At 42.0% G+C, this 23,441-nt stretch overlaps 1 long non-coding RNA gene across 1 annotated transcript; it reads right to left on the bottom strand.

The window, feature by feature from the left end:
* Positions 1-10,593: 10,593 nt before the first annotated feature.
* Positions 10,594-20,017, bottom strand: LOC310735311. The gene is made up of 2 exons (XR_014536261.1): positions 19,951-20,017; positions 10,594-15,027 (listed from the first exon to the last, which is right to left on the bottom strand). It is a non-coding gene; the product is annotated as an uncharacterized lncRNA (long non-coding RNA).
* Positions 20,018-23,441: the final 3,424 nt, after the last annotated feature.

Here is a 23,441-nt window from a genome sequence, read left to right on the forward strand (position 1 = left end):
AGCCAGCTCCAAGTTTTCATATGCACACACACACACACACACAGCGATTAATGCATTTATTAAAAAATATATATACAGAGAAAGATTAAACATATTAAACACTGATTATATTGTTTTGCACATTAAAGCATTAAGTAAAATCTTGATAGTGACACTTGATGGTGAACAAAACAACTGGAACAGTGTTGTGTATAACAGTGAAGTGGTTCTGGAGGTCATTTGCATCTTATGTGTGTATATTTATATTTATATTTATATTTATATTTATATTTATATATACCCCCTACAAAATAAATAAATAAATAAATAAATAAATAAATAAATAAATAAATAAATACATCCACTAGGACAGAATTGATCATATAATCAGCAGACTATAAACTCATATTTAATCACTTACACATCACTAACATGCTTTGATGTTCTTATCTGTATGAGTTTCACTTTTCTTCTCATTGAGGTGTAAGGATTCATCTTCTGTAGCTTTAGTGTGTATATTTGCTCATGGAAATGCCCATAATTACATTTTCATGAGAAGGACTTTAGCGTTTAATGTTCACTACATGCAGGTTTCCAGGTAAATGATAAACACTAAAGATACACAGAGTCTGTAGGAATCAGGGCAGTGAGAAGGGAAGGTACAGCTGATCACCTTCATCCTCCTCCTCCTCCTCTGTGACATTGTGTTCATTATTGTGAATGATCAGTCATTAGGAGGTGAGGTGATGGAGTGTGTGTGTGTGTGTGTGTGTGTGTGTGTGTGTGTGTGTGTGTGTGTGTGAGATGGCCTAACTCAGCGACTCGGCCCTGCCTGTGTCCGAGAGCAGAGAAGGAAGCGAAGCGTTTCACAACGTGAGATTCTGCACTGATGAATATTTTAAAAGTCAGGGTAGGCGGACAGGGAGAGGATGGAGGGGGGAGGAAAGAAAAATACGAATGAAACTTTAATTCCCTGCTTTTAACAATGGCACAGAGATTAATGGTGGACACTTATAAAAATTTCATCGGCTGTTATGCATATATGCATGGAGCAGAGGGGCTTGTCGACAACTTGTGGTGGAGGCTGCAGGAGCGAGTGTGCTGCGGGCGAGAGCGTGTACACCACAATCATCTTCACTCTGATTATTCTCCCTCAACAAAGCCTTCAGGGGTGTGAAAAAGAAAATGGGACGACAAACAAAATGACCTTTGAATGTTTGATTACTATTGAACAGATTTTGAAGAATCTAGGGTAATGAAGAATAGAACGTGGATGAATTCACTGGTGAACATGGACACGAGTAGGAAACATCTGAAACTGCAGTGCTAAGATTAATAAAATACTATTTATTGACAGTAACTCTAGATAGTTTCGCTGAGTCAGATTCCTGTTCATTCGTGTTCCTCTCTGACAGATGTGGAACCTGATGTGGTCTTCTGCTATTGGAGGGTCAAGGTTCAACATGATCAACATGATGTGCATTGTGAGATGGTTTTCTGCTCAGCACATTTGTAACCAGTGCCGGAGTAACTGAGATCCTTTTCCCCAAATATATAAATGTATATATATACAGACTCTAGAGTTTCTCCATGTAACTGGTATCTAGTTTCCACCCAGTTCACCAAAAACATGTCACTGGTACGACTGGCTGCACCTGACTACCTCTAGATGTGAATGTGTGAATGTGTGTGTGTGTGTGTGTGTGTGTGTGTGTGTGAAAGTGTGTGTGAAAGTGTGTGTGAATTGTGTCCTACAATGTACTGGGAAATATTCCACAGCACAACCTTTAGCAGCTCCAGATCCTATTTCTATTACTATAACTGTAGTGTAGTTCATTAATAAATAAAACATCATCGGAATATCAATTAGAAGCCCTTCGCTTATAAATCCCATCCCCCATCACCTACACATGCAGACATGGTGTGTGTGTGTGTGTGTGTGTGTGTGTGTGTGTGTGTGTGTGTGTGTGTGTGTGTGTGTGTGTGTCCCAGCATGTAAGTCAGCCCGGTGACTGAGGAAAAGACTGCACATAGATAAATAACTGCATAAAACTTGCCTTGACTCTGACAGTCGTGTGCAATCAATGAGACGGCTGTGCAAAGCTCACGGAGATTCATCTCTCCATTACAGCAGTGCCAAAGGGCAGACATCTGATTCACAGGTCGTATTTCTCCCTCCCTCTCCCCTTCCCTTTCTTCCTGGAGGCTTTATGAAGCCAATTACACCATCACTGGGGTTACACCAACGAGCAGAGGCCAATGGCTTTGTAAGCGACGGTCCAATACCCTGCTGCCCCACGGCTACGGTCCAGGCCACGTCCAATACAACAAGCACCTACGCTCTGGTGTCACCTGTAGAATCGGACGAGCCGGGTCAGAGGTCAGATCTCTCGTACAGAGGGAACATGTGGTCATGTTTTGGCTCATATAATGGATCAGCAGGGGGCAGTGTGTCTAATGCATTAACTCAAATCATGGCTGTCAGTGTGGAGCCATGTGAACATTTTCTTGTTTATAGGCAGCGCAGTAACAGATCAGTCAGCGTTCAAATGCATCCACTGAAAGTCATTATTAAAAGCCCTGAAGTGCCGTGTTAGTGTTGCTGTAAATGGACTGTGCATGGGCTAATTTTACCAGCCCAATTCACCCCCCAACACACACACACACACACATACACACCACCGAGCCCAACCCAGACCCCTTTATCCATCTCCAGCGATCGTTTGACAAGCCCGGAAAAATGTTTGAAAAATATATCTGTCATCGGAACAGGTCACTTTGTGAGAAGCAGTCAGTTGGAAATGTATATAGGCCTGAGGAGAGATTTCGGGGAAAAGAGAGAGAACGGGTCACATCTGTTTTTTATTTACAGACCAATCTGTAGCACACGCCAGCAACCATGCGGTGTGTAAAACAATCCTGAAGGGATCCAGCATACCTTTTTAATACGCTTCAAACGCACTTGTGGCTGAATTGCGCCAAAGACGAGGTTTTGTTGGAGAATTTGTCAATAAGTGACACACAGGAAAGGGAAACTGTCCTATGTGCTGAATCAGTGAACAATCAAGCCGACGATCACAGATACATGTGTGATTCTGATTAAAAGCCTTGAAAGACACAATGGTGCAGTATTGAATTCAACACATCTGCATTTATTTGATAGCACTGAACCATTTAATAACCACTTTAATACAATTCTTCTACATAAAAACACACTTTACTACATTTTGAGATTATCTCAATTTGGTTTCCTATAAACGTGTGTGTTCCTCCTGCTCTATAGCTTTTTAAACGCAGCCGTAAATGAACTGAATATCGGCCTCTTTTTGCCATGTAATACTACACACAATCATCACACACAAACCATGACTCTGTCTGAGCGACATTAATCTCAGCAGTCCTTCTCTAATAAGCGTGTGAACGTTATGGAGTCTCTTATGAAGCTTGGACATAAATTTTAAATGCCTCCTGGCGAGAGGAAAGTCTGTAGTTAGTGGCCGAGTCCTTTAACATATAATCGCAGCTATCATCTAACTGTAGTGCTGTAATGGTGTAATGGTGTAAAAATGGCACAATGAGCCTTCAGAATGGTGTAATTGCGTTGCGGAGCAGACAAATGAAATCACGAAATACAAATTAAAGGCAAGTATAAGATTCATAAACTATAATTATGACCTTATTAGAGAGAAATTGAAATGAGCAGAATTACGGTATACGTACACGACTGCTGTGAATGGAAGCATATGCACACACACACACACACACACACACACACACACACACACACACACACACACACACACACACACACAATGGCTGTCTATAGGCATCTTTGTGGTTGGATTAAGAAGGAAATAAAGCATGTGCTCAAAATAATGAAATAGTTTCTCAGTTTAGGGTAAATACAGCACTTTAGAATAAACCATTATGTTTTAAAGTTGTTCAATGACCACCAAACACTCATCTTTAAATCTGTTATTAATGTTATTCTGTTTTATTCTATTCTATAATGTCCTTTACATCACCTCACAAGTACACACGAGACAGTAAGTGTATAAATGAAAATAAAAACTTTATAATGCTGTTTCCTAGGTATGATATGTAAACTCCCATTTGAGTGTGTGTGTGTGTGTGTGTGTGTGTGTGTGTGTGTGTGTGTGTGTGTGTGTGTGTGTGTGTGTGTGTGTGTGATCTTGTTTATTCCGACTGTTTATTCCGACTTGTTTAGTGCACCCCCTGTTGGACAGAGGCGGTACTGTAACCTTACACACTCACCCAGGCCATCTTTTACGGCGTGTGTGTGTGTGTGTGTGTGTGTGTGTGTGTGTGTGTGTGTGTGTGTGTGTGTGTGTGTGTGTGTGTGTGACATTGAAATAAAACCAAAAAAACACACTTTTCCCACAAAACGCAACTTGTAATGCATTTGAATAGTTTTAAAGTTGATATCAGGTCACTCAGTGTATGAATGATCCAGCATTATAAACTGGTCAGGACCTTCTGATTACACACTGATTATGGAATTAGATTGGACAATTAGACAGTGTGAGTTACAAACATATGCTTAGACTACACTGCAGGCTTGAATTTCTAGAAGAATTTTCTTCCAGGGTAAAAAAAAATAAGGAAGCTACTTTCTTGAGTCAACGCTGAAATGATAATCTCACAAGTCTTAATTTGTAGAAAAGCAGAAAGTGTTGAACTTTATAATCAACACTCCACTAAAGCACAGAGAAATTCTTTTTTCAGAATCAGGGTCAGCCCTGAAGCACAGAGGGTGAAGGGCCTTGCTCAAGGGCCCAAGAGTGGAAGCTTGGAGATACCAGGGGCTTAAACCCCACCAACCTATTGATCGTTGACCCAGGACCTCAACCGACGAGCTTCCACCTCCTAGTCTGTGAATCCATGATCCCATTCTGATCCACTACTTCTGGATAAAGTTCTCATCAACCGGAAACCATTCACTGCTCCTGAGAACGTTCTCATCATGGACATCCTAAAGATACATGAGAATACTGTGGCTGGGAAACACTGAGAAACCATAAAGATGGCTTTGGTCAGTTCATCAGTTTGTTTCTCAAATCTCTATTAGAGAACATTTAATATTTTAATAATAATAATTTAATCATCCACTTCCTGGACACATGAATGCATTTTTCTTTGACAAATTAGACAAGTCGAGACTATAGTTTTGTAACATGGCAGCACAAAGCTGCACACACAGTCACAGGGAGCACCTGTGTGCCAAAAGACATTGTCCTGTGTACATCATCCAACGCGAATCACAGAAGGTCTTTGAGACGCTTCGAAAAGAAGACTTTCATGAACCGTTCCAGAAGAACACTGGATTGCTGTGCAGGAGACTATTTTGAAGGTGATTGTGTGGAAGTGTAGATAAATAAAGTACTTTCTTGTAAACAGAGCGAATCGCCAGATACTTTTTAACACCATATTTAATATAACTGGTGTCACAGATTTCGGTTCCTCCTCGTATAGTCTCGGGAAGTTTTTTCTTTCCGTCACATCTGGCTTGTTCATTTATAGCGTTCATTTCAAATGTACGTGTATCCTGAATCTATTTCATTCAGTTCAGCTGGTTTATAACAAGCTTTATTGTTAAACGTGTTCTACAAACACAACTCAATCGAATTCGTCTCTGCAGTCAAAGTTCAACTGCTGAAGTCAATACAAGATTCAGCAGCTTTTCTTCACAGTTGCTGATTTCTGTTTTTATTAATCAGCTAATATTGAACATCTGCTGTATTTACGAACATCTCTGGCTTGAATCCATGCTCTCCTCTTCTAATATGTAAAGTGTTTGAAAATGTTTACTGCATTCCAGAAGCAGGATGATGGGAATCTAGGAAGCATTGCATCACCTGAAAATGTAGAGGCTAATCGTCCTGGGCGATTTCATTTCCACTCCCTGTCTCCATACTACCATCAGGCATTTTGATTATAATATAATAAAGATGGAGAGATATTAAACCTCAGATTTTTTTTTTTAAGAAGTTTGCAATCTCATGTCCCAATGATCACATTTTCTTTATTCTTTCTGACCATGAATGGTTTATTGTTATATTATAAGCATGTACAAGAAAAAGGTGTTTTTATGCTAATCTAATAGTGACGAGTTGTACATTTTTAGTTGCCTGAAGAAACAAAAGGGACTATAAATATAAATATATATATGATAGAATACATGCTGTGTGTTTTGGAAAACATTTGATCAAAAAAACAGAAAGGTGTGTTCTTGGTGGTGCTCGAGGAGACGGAAAAGAGTCCCAACGTCCTGCGTTTCTGAATTACGACCGAGCAGAGTTGGCTCTGATGTACCAAATGGACGGGTAAAGCTTTTATCGAGGAAAATGGGGCCCATTAATGTAAATGGAAGACTATCACGGCCTGTAACACAAACCCCAAGCAGAACTCAGTGTTTCCACTGCCCGCTGTGAGAGCAATTATGGTGGGATACACAGATGTACCGTAATGGATAAAACTAATTGGTGCCCTCACGTTCTCAGGGAGTAATCCATTTGTGGAGGGAGGTGTCCGCTCTGAAAACACACACACACACACACACACACACACACACACACACACACACACACACACACACACACACACACCACTGCTCATGCTTGTATAATCACATTATCAAAACTTTATAAGGTTAACCTTTATGCTTGCTTCTATCTAAGTGCCGTATATAATATTCATATAACTATTAAATATTTATGTTTAAAATACATGTTCCGATTGGATATCCATGCACGTTGAATAAATAAATATATTCTATTCGCAGTGTGTATTTGCATGACTGTATTTGTCCAGGGAAAGTGTCAGATAACGTCTTATTGGTGTTGTTTTGCACCTGTTGTGATTTTCCTGAAGCCCACAGGAGTATGATGTTTTTTTCGAAATGAGACGTCGGAGCAGGAAAAAGCCACATAAAAGTGTCAGCATTGAATTAAACCAGTGCTGTAGTACTTTTCTTGTGTGTGTGTGTGTGTGTGTGTGTGTGTGTGTGTGTGTGTGTGTGTGTGTGTGTGTGTAGAGCCGGGATGAATATTATAGTGGCTGATTTTAATATTTCTATATGAGATCATTAAAATTGCTCAGCGCCTCTAGAATCCTTCAGCTTACATGCAGATAATTGACTGTGCTTTAGATAATGTGAGTAACTCGGCTGATAATAGTGATTTAGGTGCAACACTATGTACAGAAAACGCTTTTATTATTAGGGCACTTTGAGAGAATAAATAAGTAAATAAGTTTCTGCTTCATAAATAAATGCAACCATACATACAACCATATTATTCTCAAAACCAAATTCTTCCCATGCCAGACATTTGCACACATGGTTCTAATTGGCGGTTGGTTTTGAATCCCAAAACCATTATACCAGAACCTCACACACACACACACACACACACACACACACACACACACACACACACACACACAAATCAAAGAACCAAATTGTACTATTTTTTGTCATTTGTTGATCCCTGTACACTCATGTTGTCTCAAACAGAAGATGAACTCGAGATGATCTGCAGCTGGAGCCGTTCACCATGAGGTGTGTACATTTGGTCCATTTTGAGATGTTCACCGTGCTTGTACTCATTTTAGAGCGTATTAATACTTCTCATAAACAAAGCTGTTCTTGTCTGCAGAACCCGAGGCTCACTTGATGTTTTTTGTTTTCCGCACCATTCTTGGTCACATCTGAAGAAAAATGTGTGTGAAACTCCCAGAAGATCGCTGCTGCTTCATGCCAGTTTCCTCGATTTTTGATAGCACACAAACGCTGCACGAGTAATAGCTTCAACATGCTAAAAGTGAGTAAGCGAGTGTGTGTGGGGGTTGAAAGGCGGCCCATGGAGTAATTAGTGCCTGAGTCAGTGGTACAGTAAAGCGAACACTGAGCCATGTTCTCATTTCAGCGCAGGTCCACCAGAACTGAATACTCAGTGGTTATGAGGCAGAGGGAAGCAGGTAAGTATTGTTGTATGTTCTGATAAGGAGGACAAAGTGCTTGAAAAAAGCTGTGAGATATTCTTTGATTTGAAAGACAGCTGATAAGGAGAGAGAAAAATACAAAGAAAAACCCCACATTCTTATTGTATTGTGGAACCAGTAGAGATCTGGACTCCAGGTGCACCGTGTTCACTCCTTTATAGACTCTTCACAACACACAATCCAGGCTGGTTGCATTAGTTCAGCACAAACCCCTCTCCCCCTCCACCCTGAGAGCCATCATCTGAAGAAAAAACTCTTTTTCAGTGGCCAATAAATAGTTTTACACTTGGAAGTTGTAAACTTCATCTTGAGTGGTTTCTGGCAGCTACATGTTGAGAGATTGACTTTCAAAGCTCAGATTACCCTCTGACTCCTGCCACATCATTTATCGGAATTTCAAGCTATAATCTACGAGCAGAAATTGTAATTCAAGATGCATATGATCTTTTAATATGACATGGTGTGAAGGCATGGCTTTCTGTCATGTTGTTTTTGGATTTCCAGAGCTGAAGACATGGTAAATTACCTTTTGGAATCAGCAGAAATAGAGAGAGAAGAAGAAGAATTCCTGCTTTCTGTAAACATGTGTAAAGTGAAGCTGGACGCCTCCCAGGGCTTTGTGTCTTGTTTAAACTCATCACATCCAATCTGCACATAATTAGCTGTGAAGAAAGTTGGACTCTGATGTCTAATCAGGAGGTTTGGGAGTGTAAAGCCAGCGAGTGTGGAACGCTAAGGCGATGTGGCATGTGAGGGCTGTGTGAAGCAACGAGGTTACACACTTAATAAGCACTCTTGTTAATTATGCTAATAGGGTAGAAGAGCACTGCTGGGATAATGACTGGGTAATATTTAGTGGTGCTATTTAATAAACAGAGAAGCGAGCGATGGGGAGATCCAGTCTGTTCGCTGAGGATTGTGAATTGTAATCTCCTCAGTGGTCAGACTGCTTCAGAAAACCAGTAAAGCACTGTTAAAGATTCAGAAAACACTATCATTACTGGTCCTCAGTAAGAGACCCAATGGATCCAATCTTTGACCAAAACCAAACTGGGAGAAAAAAGTCTAAAAATAAAGGTCATTTCAAACCCCACTGAGACATCAGCATCACTTTATCTCCATTTATTTAACCAATTCTAGGTCTTTATTTTCAACCAAGGATTTTGATATGGAAGGATGACATTAATAATGAGAAAGATACTCAAACACAATGATGTAAGAGGTTATGTCTTGTGTTACAGGCTGTCTAGGGATGTTTCTTCAGTTCCCCCGTAACCAGAGGCAGATGATCAACAATAATGCAGTCATTCAGCATTTGTGCCTTTTTTCAGATGCTTTTATCCACAGCAGATTATAATTCCACATTTATACACCTGAGCTGAGTTGAGAGTCAGTGGTATTGAGCTGGGATTTGAACTCATGACCATCCGAGCAGAAGTCCAACATCTTGAGACAGTTTTGACTTGTATCTTTGTGCAATGGTGAACGTATTAACCATAGTTTACATTTTTAGCATAGAAAAACAAGCCGTATTGATCGCATATACTTTGAAATTCTTTTCTTCGCAAATTTTTTAGGAAGCCGGGGGTCAGAAGTTTAGAGCCCAAACCTGGCAGCTTGGTGGTGCTGGTGTTTAAACTCCTCACCTTCTGATCAGGAACCCAGAATGTTAACAGTTCACACACCAGGGTCTGTTAATTTCTAGTTATAATTGAAATAAAAACATCACACAACAGAATGTCAGACTTCTGGTCCACACTGAGATTTGAAGTCTGAGGTTTAACTGGTCTCAAGTCTCTGGAGTGGTTGAGAAATTATTAATTCTGGTTAAAAGGAGGAATCATGGTGATAATGACTCATGTCCATGCAGAAGATAAATAAGTAAACCAATCAACTTGCCTTGATCAGTGTAGAAATACAGAGTGGAGGAAAGCAGAAACAGTTTACTAAACAACAAATGCAGGAACAGAGTGAGGGTTTATTGTGCCTGGGGGGGAAACGGCGTGATAGACTGCCTCGGTTTTACCAGAACAAGAAGTATTAATGGGGGAAAAGCTTCAAGGGTAATGACATCAGTGAATGGTGGGGTGAGTGTCAGGGTGGCTGTGGGTGGCGGTGGCTGAGCTCTGAAACAGGGCTCGATTGCTCCCAGACACAGACTCAACCACAAAAGGCCTGATTGGAAACAGCATCCCACTGCAGCACTGAGGACAACACGGCTGTTTAACTGCACCAGAAGAGGACACGCGGTCAGATCTATTTTCTGAAGCAAGAAACACAACTTACGGCAAAAATCACCCCTGAGTGATATAGAATTAATAACTGTATGAAGCTTGTAGGACTTTGGGCCATGACCTCATGCTACTCCATGCAGCACACATAAATAATAATTAGTCAGTAGATTGTGGAGAGGATGATTACACATGGAGAGGTCACTAAAAACACATGTTCTTCACTCGACACAAACAAGCATCCACCTTCTCGTTACTTTGGGGCCCATGAGCAGAATATGGTAATGCTGTAGGAACTGATTATCATTTCCAGAATATTTTCTGCGAAGAAAAATTCTCCAAATTTCCTGATTGATTGTACTTTTCTTTTTTTGGACTCACACATGGTTGTGTTTTTGTAAGCTCCTACTCTATTTAATCAGACCAGATGATATATTAATATATGTATAACGGGGCAGGGAAGCATGCTTTTGGAAAACCAACTGTTTGTTATAATTTTTATGTTGATTTGTGCAATTAACCTCGTAAGAGAATGAAATATGATCAACAATTTCAACATGAAATACATCTACATATACGCAGCATTTGTAATGGAAATTAGAAGAGATTTTACATCACACTGTGGACTGGGGAATGTGGGCCATTGGCTGGATCATGAGCTTGGATCTTTGTGAAGTTTCACATGTTCTTCTCATGTCCATGTGGTTCTCCTCTGGAATTTCTGGCCAAATAAATTTTTACACCGCTGGAAATCATGCTGATGGGTGGCATCAAGGTGTGCCTGGTGCCCTGTAACAGACTGATGTCCCACTGATGTTCAGGTCCCACCTCATGCCAATTGTTTTCAGGAGAATCTAAAACATAAAAAGATTCCTGAAGATGAATGAACGACTTGATCTTCACAATTGATGGCTCTTCCTGAGCTGTGTTTCTTCACTCCCCGGACTATCAACTTGCCGGATTTTCCACAGTGGTCACATTCCATTTTTCTTTAGTTGCGTTATTCAGCCGTTCGCTTTGAGACGATTAGAGCTTGTGAAGAAATAAATCCAGAGGTGATGAATCCTAAACGGTGCACGTTCTCAGCAAGATTCAGAATGTACAAGTTCTAAAAGCCATCCATCTGTTTTGAAAGGATCTCAAGCCAAAAGGCTGGTGGTGAAATGTGCTTCAGAGGCGAGTTTCGGAGCTGACAGCGGTGCAGAGAGCTTCTCATTAGGAACACAAGAAGAGAAAAAAGAGCAGAATTTCGAATGCATTTAAAAGAAGAGACCGAGAGAAAGAAAATGCCCATCATCATGACAAGTGCAGATCAAAGGTTTTACACAAATATACAAAAATATACAGATTAGCAGGCAGTAAGATGAATCGCTCTTCTAATGAAGAACAGCTTGGATCTGTGGATTTTTTTTGTGCAGTTTGGCAGACTGGTTCGAGGAATCAAGGTTATTCATCACGGCCTTTAAGGTACAAACTCTCTGTGGCACTCGAGAGCGGATTCTGATGTTGACAGCGATGCTGCTAGTTTGAGGAATATCAATGGGACGGGAAGTCAATGAAAGCGAGGAACCAGAGCTGTCACCGATCCACAGCCATCACCAGCAGCTCCCTTCAGGTGACCGCGGCCCAGAATTCTGTACTGTGAGAAATATTACTGCTTTTACTTTCCTTTTATTGTATTTTTTTTTATCTTTTTTAAAACCTCACCACCAACAAATCCATGGAAACACGGAGCACTCGAAGCAAGGTGAAGTGCTTTTCATCCTGCTTCTCATGAACACGGAGCAAAGACGGAGGCGGGGCCTGAGAGCCGGGGCTTAACGAAAGACCTGATGTCAATCACTTTTGGGTTTTCAGGAAATAAAAAAGTGCACTCTTTTGCTGAACAGTCACTTGAGGATTCATCAGGCATTAATTAGCTGTACTTTATTCCGTCTCTGAGAGCGGGGAAAAGCTTCCGTCCAATAAAACGACCCGAAAAGCCTTTCAGGATTGAAGTAGCAGAGGCAATTGATAAAGCTTCCAGTGGTAAGCTTTGAAGGGAATGCAGGTTGGATGAGGAAGAAAAGGCACCTTTCCATCTGCCCTACTGCAGGACTCACAAGTGTAACCAATTAGGGTAAGTGAAAACAGAAGATGTGTCCAATAGTTTTCAGAAGAGAATGCAGCAACGGCGAAGTGTAGTTAGAGGCCGGGCACAAGAATAAGAGGAAAATTGGCAATTATTTACGTCTCACATGCCAACGCAATTATCCAGCCGCTCCACACAGGAGGGGGTACTTGTAAATAAGCAATAGGACAGGCAAAAAGCTGGCAGGTGGGGGGTATTAGGTGAAGAATTTGCCCACTGGGAAGAAAAAGCCATCTTGATGGGAGGCACTGGACCATACCTTTTGCATAATACCCCTTTTAGGGGGGAAAAAAAAAGCACCGAGTTGTCAGGAGCATCGGAACGGCGGACACGCTAGCCAATGGACCTGTCAGGAAGGTCTCATGGTGAGATTTATCCAAATATTTTGCCTTGCACGTCAAATCATGCATGGGCGCTCATCGCTCTCTTGTTTCTTGTAAGTCAAACAGTTTTTAAACCTTTTTTTCCCCCCATTTCTTCCACGTCTCTGACAGCAACCCGCAGCAATTTGTATTGATCAGCCTGCCAGCTTTTGTGTGGGCTCTTATTCAACAGGGTGACTCTGAGGAAGCAGCGCTTATTGATATCAAAATATGGCAGGCAGGTGTCTCATAAGTAGTTAGCACAGCTGGAGAAAAATGACGAGGGGATTTTTTTTGACACGTTTGCCCCTGTTTTTGGGGCCGAGTGGGGATGCGCTAGTGAAATTAGCATTTAAACTACTTGCTCACCAGGCATTAGCTAACCTTGTGTGCTCAGTCAATATGCCCCCTGCTACCCTTTAAAAACTCCTGTCAGTCTTTTAGGACTTGCTCTGAAATGCTCTGCGGCTCGCTCCAACATCTTTTGTTGTTGCACTCGACGATCGGCCCACATATAAGCCACGTTTTTCAGTTAGCGACGGTTCGGATTCTGCCATGACAATTTGTATGTATTATTTAAAGACGTGGTTATGAGGCTTTCGGGGCGGAAAATGTGCCCAAAAAATGCCACAATGAACAAACTCGCTACTGAAGCGAGCGTCGTTACTTCCGCCGAGGGAAGCGTGAGCGTGTATTTAAGCCTAAAGCAGTCATGTTGAAGAAATCACTTAGGCTGTGTGAGCGTGTCCTGACTGTGACAGACAGCTGAGGAGCTGTCAGTCTGTCACTTTCCTGGCGTTAGCGTGTGCACTGCGTGTGGACTCACATGTCAGCGCCAAAACTCCTGATCGCTGTGAAGTGGCACATGCATTTCTCCTGCTGTAGCCGTGTGCAGTAAGTGCTCTTACCTGACTGTAGGTGAGGAACGTTACTCCACTGCTACTCTTACACCTGAGAAGAACACTGTGTGGGAACCTTTCAGTTTCTCAATAGGTTAAAATAGTGATAAATTCATCTGTTAGTGTTTCCTTTAGATGTAAATTTATAGTGTAGCCAAAAATTATTTTGTTTCCTGACCTAAAATAATCATTCATTTAAGCAAAAAACAAATAATGTCGAATTTAGCCGTCAGCATGCAGCTGTATTTCCAGTGCAGATGTTTGTGGGTTGGTCGTTTTCCAGATGTTAGTGTACACAAATGCAAGGCCTTGTAAAGTTCCTCCACACTGAGTCTGAGAAGGTCTGAAGCCCAGAGGTCCAGCTCACTATACATCATTCAGCAAGCAGCCTCTGTATTCTAAACATGTCACGGCCGGTGATTTCCCGGTTTATTTACACCGTCCTAATCATTCCAGACTCCACTGAGTAAATACACGGAAATAAAAACCAAAGCTTGTTTCTTTTGTCCATATCAATCCCATCAGCGTGCACGTTCCTCATACAGTACCTATACGTCTTCATCCACCCAGTTCCACGGCGTGATGAGGGACATTGCTTGTGTAAAATAAGGACATTTTGATGCTAACTCTAACTCCTACACCACTTAGCAAGCATGCTGCTAATTAGCTACTGATATTGAGTTAGAGCGCCCCCTATAGACACGAAGGACGTGCAAAAAGATATGTTTATACCGATTAATAATGAGCATAAGCGAGTCGAGTTCATAAAAAAATATAAAGAATAAAGATGTAAAGTGTTAATCGTAGAGATCAGAAACATCTGAATGCACATGATGCACGAACGTTAGTTTCAATATTGAGATGATGATGTCTTTCAGATCGTAATTCAGAAAACTAATAAACGAACAAAAAAAACAAGGATGTTTTTCCATCCTAAAGTAGTCAATAAATTGGTGAATGAGTGTAAAAATAGACTACTATTAACCTTAATTAACGCTGTGGGTTCACTGAAAGGATAAAAATATCACACAAAGTAAAAAAAAAAAACTCTGTGTGTGTGTGTGTGTGTGTGTGTGTGTGTGTGTGTGTGTGTGTGTGTGTAATTAATGGGCCTGTACCAATACCTAATTAGGTGACAAATGTTCTAAAGACCTTGGCTGTGATGAGATTTTGAGCGATCGCTTCACGTCTCCGTGCCGCACTTAATGCCATTGCAAGGCTCTTCGCTGCTCCAGTCGTCTCACGAGGTTTCGCTAAATGAACTTCACAGTGTGGCCAAATCGGGTCAGCTTCCTCTCAGCACCATAACGCTAATGTCTCTCAGCTTTTCTTCTGACATCGAACATGGCAGATGAGCGATGGCGAGCCCCGTCATCTCCGCTATCCTGCACATTACAGCCAATCTGTTGGGATAAACAGGCGCCACATACATAAATAATCATTCCGATAGCTGCGACTCTGAACGGATAGATAGATAAAGGGAGGGGGGTTTATTCTGCATTTTCTTTTTCTCCTGCTCTCAGTTCTTCCTCTCTTTCCGACAGACAGGAAGTAGTTGAAGCATGGCACCCACTCGGGTTTCAACAAGCCAGTCTTCCTTAAGGATGTCAGCTCGGTACACAGCTCTCACTCTCTCCACTGACAGCTGGTTTGGGAAAGAAGGGAGGAAGATTGATAGATAGTGCTGATGGATAAAGCCCAGAGGAGCACTGAACGACTTAGTGAGAAGCATCAGTAAATGAATACTCAGGCCAAAAAAGTCAATCACCAGCCGTAAAGCGTACAGTATTAAAGCACAACATTAACTTTTCCACCAAGATATGGAGTTTCCTTTCACGATGACGTTATAACGTTCCTCCTTCTCCTTCTTCTTTCCAGAATCCAGTCTACGGAACCCAACCCATTCCTTCTGTTATGGAGCTAGATGATGTGCACCTCAAAATAAAAGGAAGTCTAGCTGAGCTCCTCATAATCCAAACGACAGAAATAGAATTATAACAACACACTGACCACAGCAGTCATGTTCACATCCACAGAGTGGGATAAAACCCCCAACAATCTGAAACTGAATCTACACCCGTGGTGTGGTTTATGATCGCTTCAAGTGTAGATGCAGATTGTGGTTTTATTGTTTAACACTGAAATCCTTCCTGTCTGAAATGAGCAAATACGGAGAACATGCTGAGCCCAGGAGAGAAAACTGTAACTCCATGGTTCTGCTAAAAGTGTGTGTGTGTGTGTGTGTGTGTGTGTGTGTGTGTGTGTGTGTGTGTCTGAAGTGCATCATTATTCTACAGTTCTCCTACCTCACTTCTGTTCCTGTTCACACTGAAACCGAATCAAAAGCGAGTATTCTGCACTTTTACTCGAGCAGAGTATTATTTCAGCAGGGGATTCAAACTTTTACTCAGGTACAGGAACAACATTAATTCAACCCTGTGATAACAAACAGGACGTGACGTAGGAAAATAATCAGTGACGAAGTGTGATTCCTTCTGATTCAGAGTTTCTACAAACTATTTTTATGAACCCATTTATAATTCTATAGTTACAGCTCACATCATGGAAATGAGGTCTTCTCCGATTATTACACACTAAAGCTGTAAAGCTGCTTTGAGACAATGTCTGTTGTGAAAAGCGCTATACAAATAAACTTGACTTGACTTGACTTGACACTAGAACCCCCCCCCCCCCCCCCCCCCGTTAATATAAAGGAAGGGGTAGGACACTGGTTAAGGCATTGGACCAGAAGGTCATGAGTTCAATTCACAGCACCACCAAGCCAAGCTGCCACTGCTTGGACGCTTAACAATCCCTGGATTCACATCATTGTCTCTTTTTTCAGTATAATCCAATAAGTCCATAGGTTTACTTGGGTTACTGATCGGAAGGTCGGGGGTTTTAAGCCCCGGGTATCGGCAATCTGCCACTCTCGGGGCCCTTGAGAAAGGCCCCTAACCCTCTGTGCTCCAGGGGCGCTGTATCATGGCTGACCCTGAATTTCAGAAGTGTGCTGTGACAAGTAAAAAAAAAGCAACTTTCTTTCTTTCTTTACAAGACTTAATATTTAAAGAAATAAAAGGGAAAATCTCTCCCTTAATAACTTTAATTATCAGTTTCATTCCTGACCAGTTAAAAGCTCGAGTGTACAGTAGATGCTGAGATTCTGTACAGTGATGATCTGACAAACATAACCACAGATCTGTGTATAAGAAAGTACCGTCTACAGAGGGTTCAGTGTATGAGCATCGTCCTTCTGTAAAGTAAATGACCACAGCGGTGGCGGTTTTACGGCCTACCATCATCTCCGTGGGAAGACTGACAGCAAAGTAAAAGGAAGCGGCGCTAGTTTAGTCAGGACTAGCCGCAGCGCCCCGACAGACCTCCGTCGCGGAGAGCCGATCGTTCCGGAGTGTGGGAAGACGGCGTGCCGAGCGAAGGGAATATCGACAAACTCCTCTGCTTTAATACAGGGCCATATGGAGACGCAGCAGGGTCCAGCTGTCTTGATAAACACCCTGTCTGTATACAAATCAATTTCTGGCCAGCGCCCATACGCGAGGGTCACTGGAGCGTAAAGACAACCTGCACCGAAACATAGTGGTGTCTGTAAATGCCTGCGTCGGAGGAAGCATAATAAAGGAGCAGCGATAGCTTCCATGAATAAGTCAGCATCTACAGGTGCAACCTTCTTCTCGTTCTGCGGCAGGTGGGAACGCTTTTATTTTGTTTCGTTGTTTTTTTTTTTTTAAAGAACGTTTTTTCTGTAGGAGATCCAGGATGAGTGTGTGATCTTGGCATGCATCTACAAACTGCTGCTCGAGCGTTAGAAAGGAGGGAGGGATGGCTGTCAGTGCAGCACTGGGCCAGACAGAATTGCCTCAGTCTGGTGCCACCGTCTCACACTGCGGCACACGGAAATGTGCTCTTAAATGGGTTTTTAAAGCGCTGCCCATCGCTTCCTGCTTCACGCCACCCCACCGGCACACCTGTGGCCAATCGTGTTCGCCAGCCATGTGTCAGGAAAGAGACGGAATGCTTATTTCAAATGGTTACGAATTCAGTATAAATCATGTATATATATATATATATATATATATATAAATATATCTAAAGATAACTTTACTATAAAAGTTTTCTTACAGACTCGTTTCTGAATCAGGAAAAGGCACACGACCTGCGCTTCAGGATCAGCATTCGGCAAATACTCATTATCATTTTATTCTGTCGAGGGTCAGAGCCGATCCTGAGAACACTGAGCTCGATTGAGACGGGCACAGAGTCCCGGAGGACATCCACACCGACACGGGAAGTAAAACATGTCAAACAGACAGAATCCTGAGCTCAGGACTGAACCAGAGAGCCATAAGGCAGGAACCACTTCTTGCTTCACCACCATGCAGCAGCTTTAATTACTGGATTACGTCAAGATGACACGTCGGCTCTGTGTGGCTTCGTGTCAGAATCAGAACAGTGACTTCATTCCACCTGATCATTAGCTTCTCGGACTCCTCAGGACTCCCCGATCTTATCAGTCTCTTGCAGAGGGAGTTCAGACTTAATGTCCAATTACACACAACATCTCCGTGTCGATCCCTGGACGCTACTGTCAGAGGACACGCGGCACTTGATATGCGCAATTAACGAGCTACGCTTCGAATGCGATGCTAAGGTACTCATCAGAGCCGGGACACACGTCGGCAGCGTTCACGTCCAACATGTGACCCGACTGCAGCAGCGCTGGGAACATGGGGGAATAATCTATTAACGCCACCGACAGGAAATCGAAAGGGATGAGAGCAGAGATGATAGCTTGAACTGTGAGCAGGAAAGCATGAAGGAAAAATGAAGGCCTTCTCCTACTCTGTCTCTCCCTGTCTGTCCGTCTCACTTTCTCTCAATCTTCTCTCCTGCTCACTTGAGGATGCTGCACACAGGCTTCAGGAGAGAAGGACAAAATGTCTCCATTAGGAAAAACCTGCGTATCGGCCCAACGCATAGAAAATACGTACGGAAAAAAGACCGCTCACCAGGTGAGAGCAGCACTCAGCACCCGAATTCATCACAGCACGTGTCTCGAATGAGGATCAGCAGGACGCCGGGCTCCATCAGGATGACGTGGTGTGTTACAGACTGTACATGGAGGCAGTAGGAGCCTTTTAGCCCTTTAGTGAGAAAACTGCTCTACCTTTGACCCCGGGAGATAAATACTGGGATTAAACATTCTTTATGTGCTCTGTCACCAAATTAAATTCGACACAGGGAAGGATTACTGATGGCTTGCGGAGAGACCGCAGGGGCCCTGCATATAAGGGGCCCCTCAGTAAGCACTGTATTTAAGCCCTGGTTTTTGTGGGTTTGTTTGTCTAGTGTGTGTCGCATCCGAAGCTCACGTGTCGACTCCTAGCTCCTGTATTGATTACGTTTCTGTGTGAATCACCTGCAAAATAAATCACTTGCACTTGCATCCAAAAACCCAGACCCCAGAGGAAAAAAATACAAATATACATCAATAATGAGTTTACTCCAAAAACTGCATGAGTTTGAGTAACCTAGTTATTGTTCCAGATTTAATCCAGAAGTGACGTGACGGTTTCTTTTTACGTAACATTGACAGCAGGAGCAGGAGCAGGAATCTCTGGAAATAGTGAAGGTACAAAAATGTATAAAATTCCTTAAATGCCGATCTCTGGTCTAATTAAAGTGCTACATGAGCCAGTAAACAGAGAGACATTACTTTAACAGTGTTTTCACTCAGAAGGACGACATGAATTCTAGATGATTCTGCGCTGATTGCTCCTGAACAATCAATGTTCTGCAAAAAGCTACAGGAACTCCGTGAAGGTACGGGTCACGTATTTCTGCTGATGGGAGAACTCCTCCACACACTCGACACTCTTTTATTTGAACAGCCTTTTGAATGTTTTCTTCTCTGCACAGATGAGATTTGGCACGAACCTCTGAAAGATTTTATCTTTATATTATCTTTCCCATTCCCAACCTCGCTGTCCACCAAGATTCAACAAGACCCATCCCTGTCCTTCCTGCTAGAAGAGATGGATCTAAATAACTTTATTGAGACATGATGGTTATCAGGGCTTCCTTCACTCTGATTTTCTGGATGCTCCATTTCTGACTCGCTTTCAGGTTTGTTTGACTTCGTCTTTCGGCACGTCGCAGGCTGAAACATCAGCCGCGTTTAACTGACCTGAAGAGCAAAACTGCAACTCATATGACGGATTGTTCAATCCAGCGGGCTGAAAGTTTTCAGGATTTTAGAAAAACATGATCTGATTTGTTAGAAAACAATGGCAATGTTCACTCACAAGCTAATCGTTTGGTGGAAATAGGCGTTGGTCTTCACACTTCCTGGTTGGTTGTAGTCATGTGACAGGTGGAGAGAAACACACTGATTTTAAACAATATAAACACTAAAAAGTGAATGCAAGGAAATGTCAAATAAATAATATTTCCCTATAAATCTAAGACCGGCTTCACCTCCGACTGCTTCATTAGGGATAAACATATAAATATTAAATATTATGAAGTGTAATATTGTTATTTGTGACAAAATCCATTTATTAAAAAAATTTGTCTGAACTGATTTTTTAGCAACATGCAATTTAAGACAAAATTGTAGATGGAAGAATGTGGATTGAAGGAGTTTGTGTTTGTTTTTGTCTGTTTTAACGGCACGTTTTTATGGGGTTGTGGGGAGGATTGGATCGTTAAGACACCTGGATATGATCAGCATTTTCAGTGCGAATACAGATTGGTGTTAGAAAAGTGTTGGAGACTTCAGCCAGAAATTCTCCTTTGAAAGTTTTATTCTCAAAAGAAGTGCCTTAATAATGCTAAAGTGTGTCTTGTGTTTTAGACTCGGTGTGTGGTCTTCTCCACGGGGGTACACCAGAAGAAACCCAACCACAGAAACCCTCTAAAGATTTTCCAACATCCAATCACCAAGTCTGGCATCAAAAAAACTAAACAAAAACTATTTTCTCAGTGTAACTTTAGGTAAAAATTTTAAGTCCAATTTGAGGAGCCATTCAGGGACCCTAAAAGAACTATTTTTGATTTTATAGATTTCAGGATGAAAAAAAATGTCCTTCTGTGTTCCCTTTAGAACCCGAATGACTTTTTCATGAGGCTAATAGGAAACTAGGTGTTATTATGTCCTGCCCCTTGACTCCCTGATTATGAAACGGCACAATGTGAAGAACGGCAGGGGTGTGAGCCGGAGAAAGAAACGAGCAGTAGAGGAGCACAACGATTCATTTAGAACAGACCGGCGTCCTAAATTCATTACTCACAAGAAGCCATATTCACCTCATTAAACTAAAATAAAGCGAGAAACAAAAGCGCCTTATCGCGGATTGCTTTCCTTTGGGGTAAAAGCACAAACGGCCTGTTTTCCTGCAGCACTCGTTCTCTCACATGCTTCATCAGTCAGCAGAAAATTCAATTGCAGTCATTTCAATTTCTGACCTCCTTTCCAGCACAGTTATCTGCTTTATTCTTCATATGTGCTTTATAAAAGGCAGAACAGAGAGAAGAGTTGCAGGGACGGGGGAGTCTAATGAGCTGGAAAGTTTTTTTAGAAGACCAGGTTGAATAGTTCATGGAAAAAAAAAAGGATAAAAAGAAAAAAACACAAGTTTATAATGTAAAAATGGACTTTTTTTCCCCATTTGTTTAATTCGGGAATCGTTTTGCCGCCGCCGAGATCCACATGCGTCTGCCTTAATGACTTTTTTTTAGAAGCTATTATTATTTCTGAGGAAATAAAAGTAATAAGAGTTCACACAGGCAAGCTTAATAGATGTCTATTTTTAGTTGAATGATTTCTTTTTGATTACAAACGTAAGTATGTTTTGATGAAAATCAATTCGCGTTTGTGCACATCGGCTTGAAATAAAATACCAAAAAAACAAAGTTTGGATCACGGCGACGGGGTTGTGAGGGACAGGGAAATAAAGAGTCCCTTTAAATGATCTGGCTAAAAAATAAATGCATGCAAAACTCTGAAGAGGGTTAAAAGGTCCGCCGTATACAAACAATGAGTTCAGCTCTTTCTTCATCAGGGTCAAATGTACAAAGTCAGCACAGGCCAGGACTGATTCATAATCAAATGAGCACGAGAAAGAAAAAGGTCACGAGCCCACGCCTTCTCCAGTCTACAGTCCCACCTCCGCTCCAGAGGAGGCCGCATGTTCCCAAACAGACTAGGAGCTTTTGTCCACAAGAGACGCATGCTTAAAAAAAAAAAAAAAGAGGGCGTCAAAGGAGCGACCCAAAAAAGGAGAAATCTTTAATCACCTTCTTGAAAAGGTCTATTGAGCGGGGTCGCGTCCCTTCTCTTCTCTGAACTGTCCGTCAGCCTTACGAGGGGGAAGTTTGGAAGCTGTGACAGGCGGGACGGAAGGACCCAGATGGGAAATGTAGAGAGGGGAGGAAAGGCTAGCGAGGGATTAGGCAAAAAAGGGAGGGATAAAAAAAAAAGAAGGTGGGTGCAAAAAAAATTCTGTCCAAAAATGACTTGGGTGGAATGCTTGCCGCTTGACTGCTGCGTGTGACCGAGCTGGCATCCAGACGCTTTCCCACAATCCAGCTTTGTTCAGCCGGCTGTGCAAAGCAGCGAGGCACTGAGGAGAGCGAGTGACGACCAGGAGAGAAAGGAGGAAGGATGAGCGACAGATAGAAGAATTGGACGAGCAGCTTGCTTCTGTTCTTTAAAAAGTCCCAATCTCTCCATCTCATTTCCATAAGATTTACTGCCACAAAAAACGCCTCAGTTGCTTTTTATTATCCTCCTTCTCCCCTCCCTCTCTTTATTTAACTCTAAAGCACAGGAGTGTGTGGACTCTTTGATCCAGTCAACTTTCAGAGTGCTAAACCCTCTCGTATCTATCCTCAACTCCTGATGTGAAACAGTGCATGATTATATATAACGCCCCGACGCTGGACTCAATCACGTTTTATAGACTAGGACACATCACGTGTGTACCATCTCACAGAGTCCATGCTTTTACTGTAGCATCAGCATTTTCTCCACAACTCTAATTCTGGGAGCGTTAAGAATAAAATATATATACTCTTAATTATGAACCAGTACAAATTCATTATTTATTAATATTTGTTCAGTTTGTCTGAAGTGTTTATGTTATATTTATTAACACTTCCTGGTTACGTTCACTTTCTGTTTATTAATTTGTGTAATTTCACGTTTCTAGTTGAAATCAGAACTGGAAAGATGGAGCTGAGGTTGAGGAACTGCTGGAGATTTCCATGCTGACGATGCTGATGTTTTAGAATGATTTCACCAGTACAATAAAAACAGTTTCCCAATAAAACACAAAAAAAATTTTAAATAACGATGATGAGATCTTTTGTGTCAATGAATCTGAGTTTATGTCCTGCATTTGAATTTCAGACACTGAACTTCTTTGTACATTTACTTCAGCTACATCCAGAAAGCCGGTAAAGTTGTGCTGAGGGGACGAGCCCGAGTCGACTTCATCTGACTCCACGGTGTTTATCGGGCCGTTTGTGATTATGTATGTGTGAATGAGAGCGAGATCCAGAGAGTTCCAGGCTTCCTCTGCCGCTCAGTAGATCTATTGGTCTCATCTCTTTTGTTCTGTTACTTCCTTTGAGGCCGCAGTCTTCTCCTCGCAGCCTTTTGTGTCCTGGATGAAAAGGGCGCAGTTTATTATGTCCCCCTGTGGCACTCCGTCAAGCGGTGGCAGCCCCGGCAAGCCAACACACAGCAAGGTCACGAGGAACACTCGCCTCTGACTTTGAAAACGAGAGAGAG

Source organism: Silurus aristotelis (genome assembly GCF_946808225.1).
Source record: "Silurus aristotelis genome assembly, chromosome: 13".
NCBI lineage: Eukaryota > Metazoa > Chordata > Actinopteri > Siluriformes > Siluridae > Silurus > Silurus aristotelis.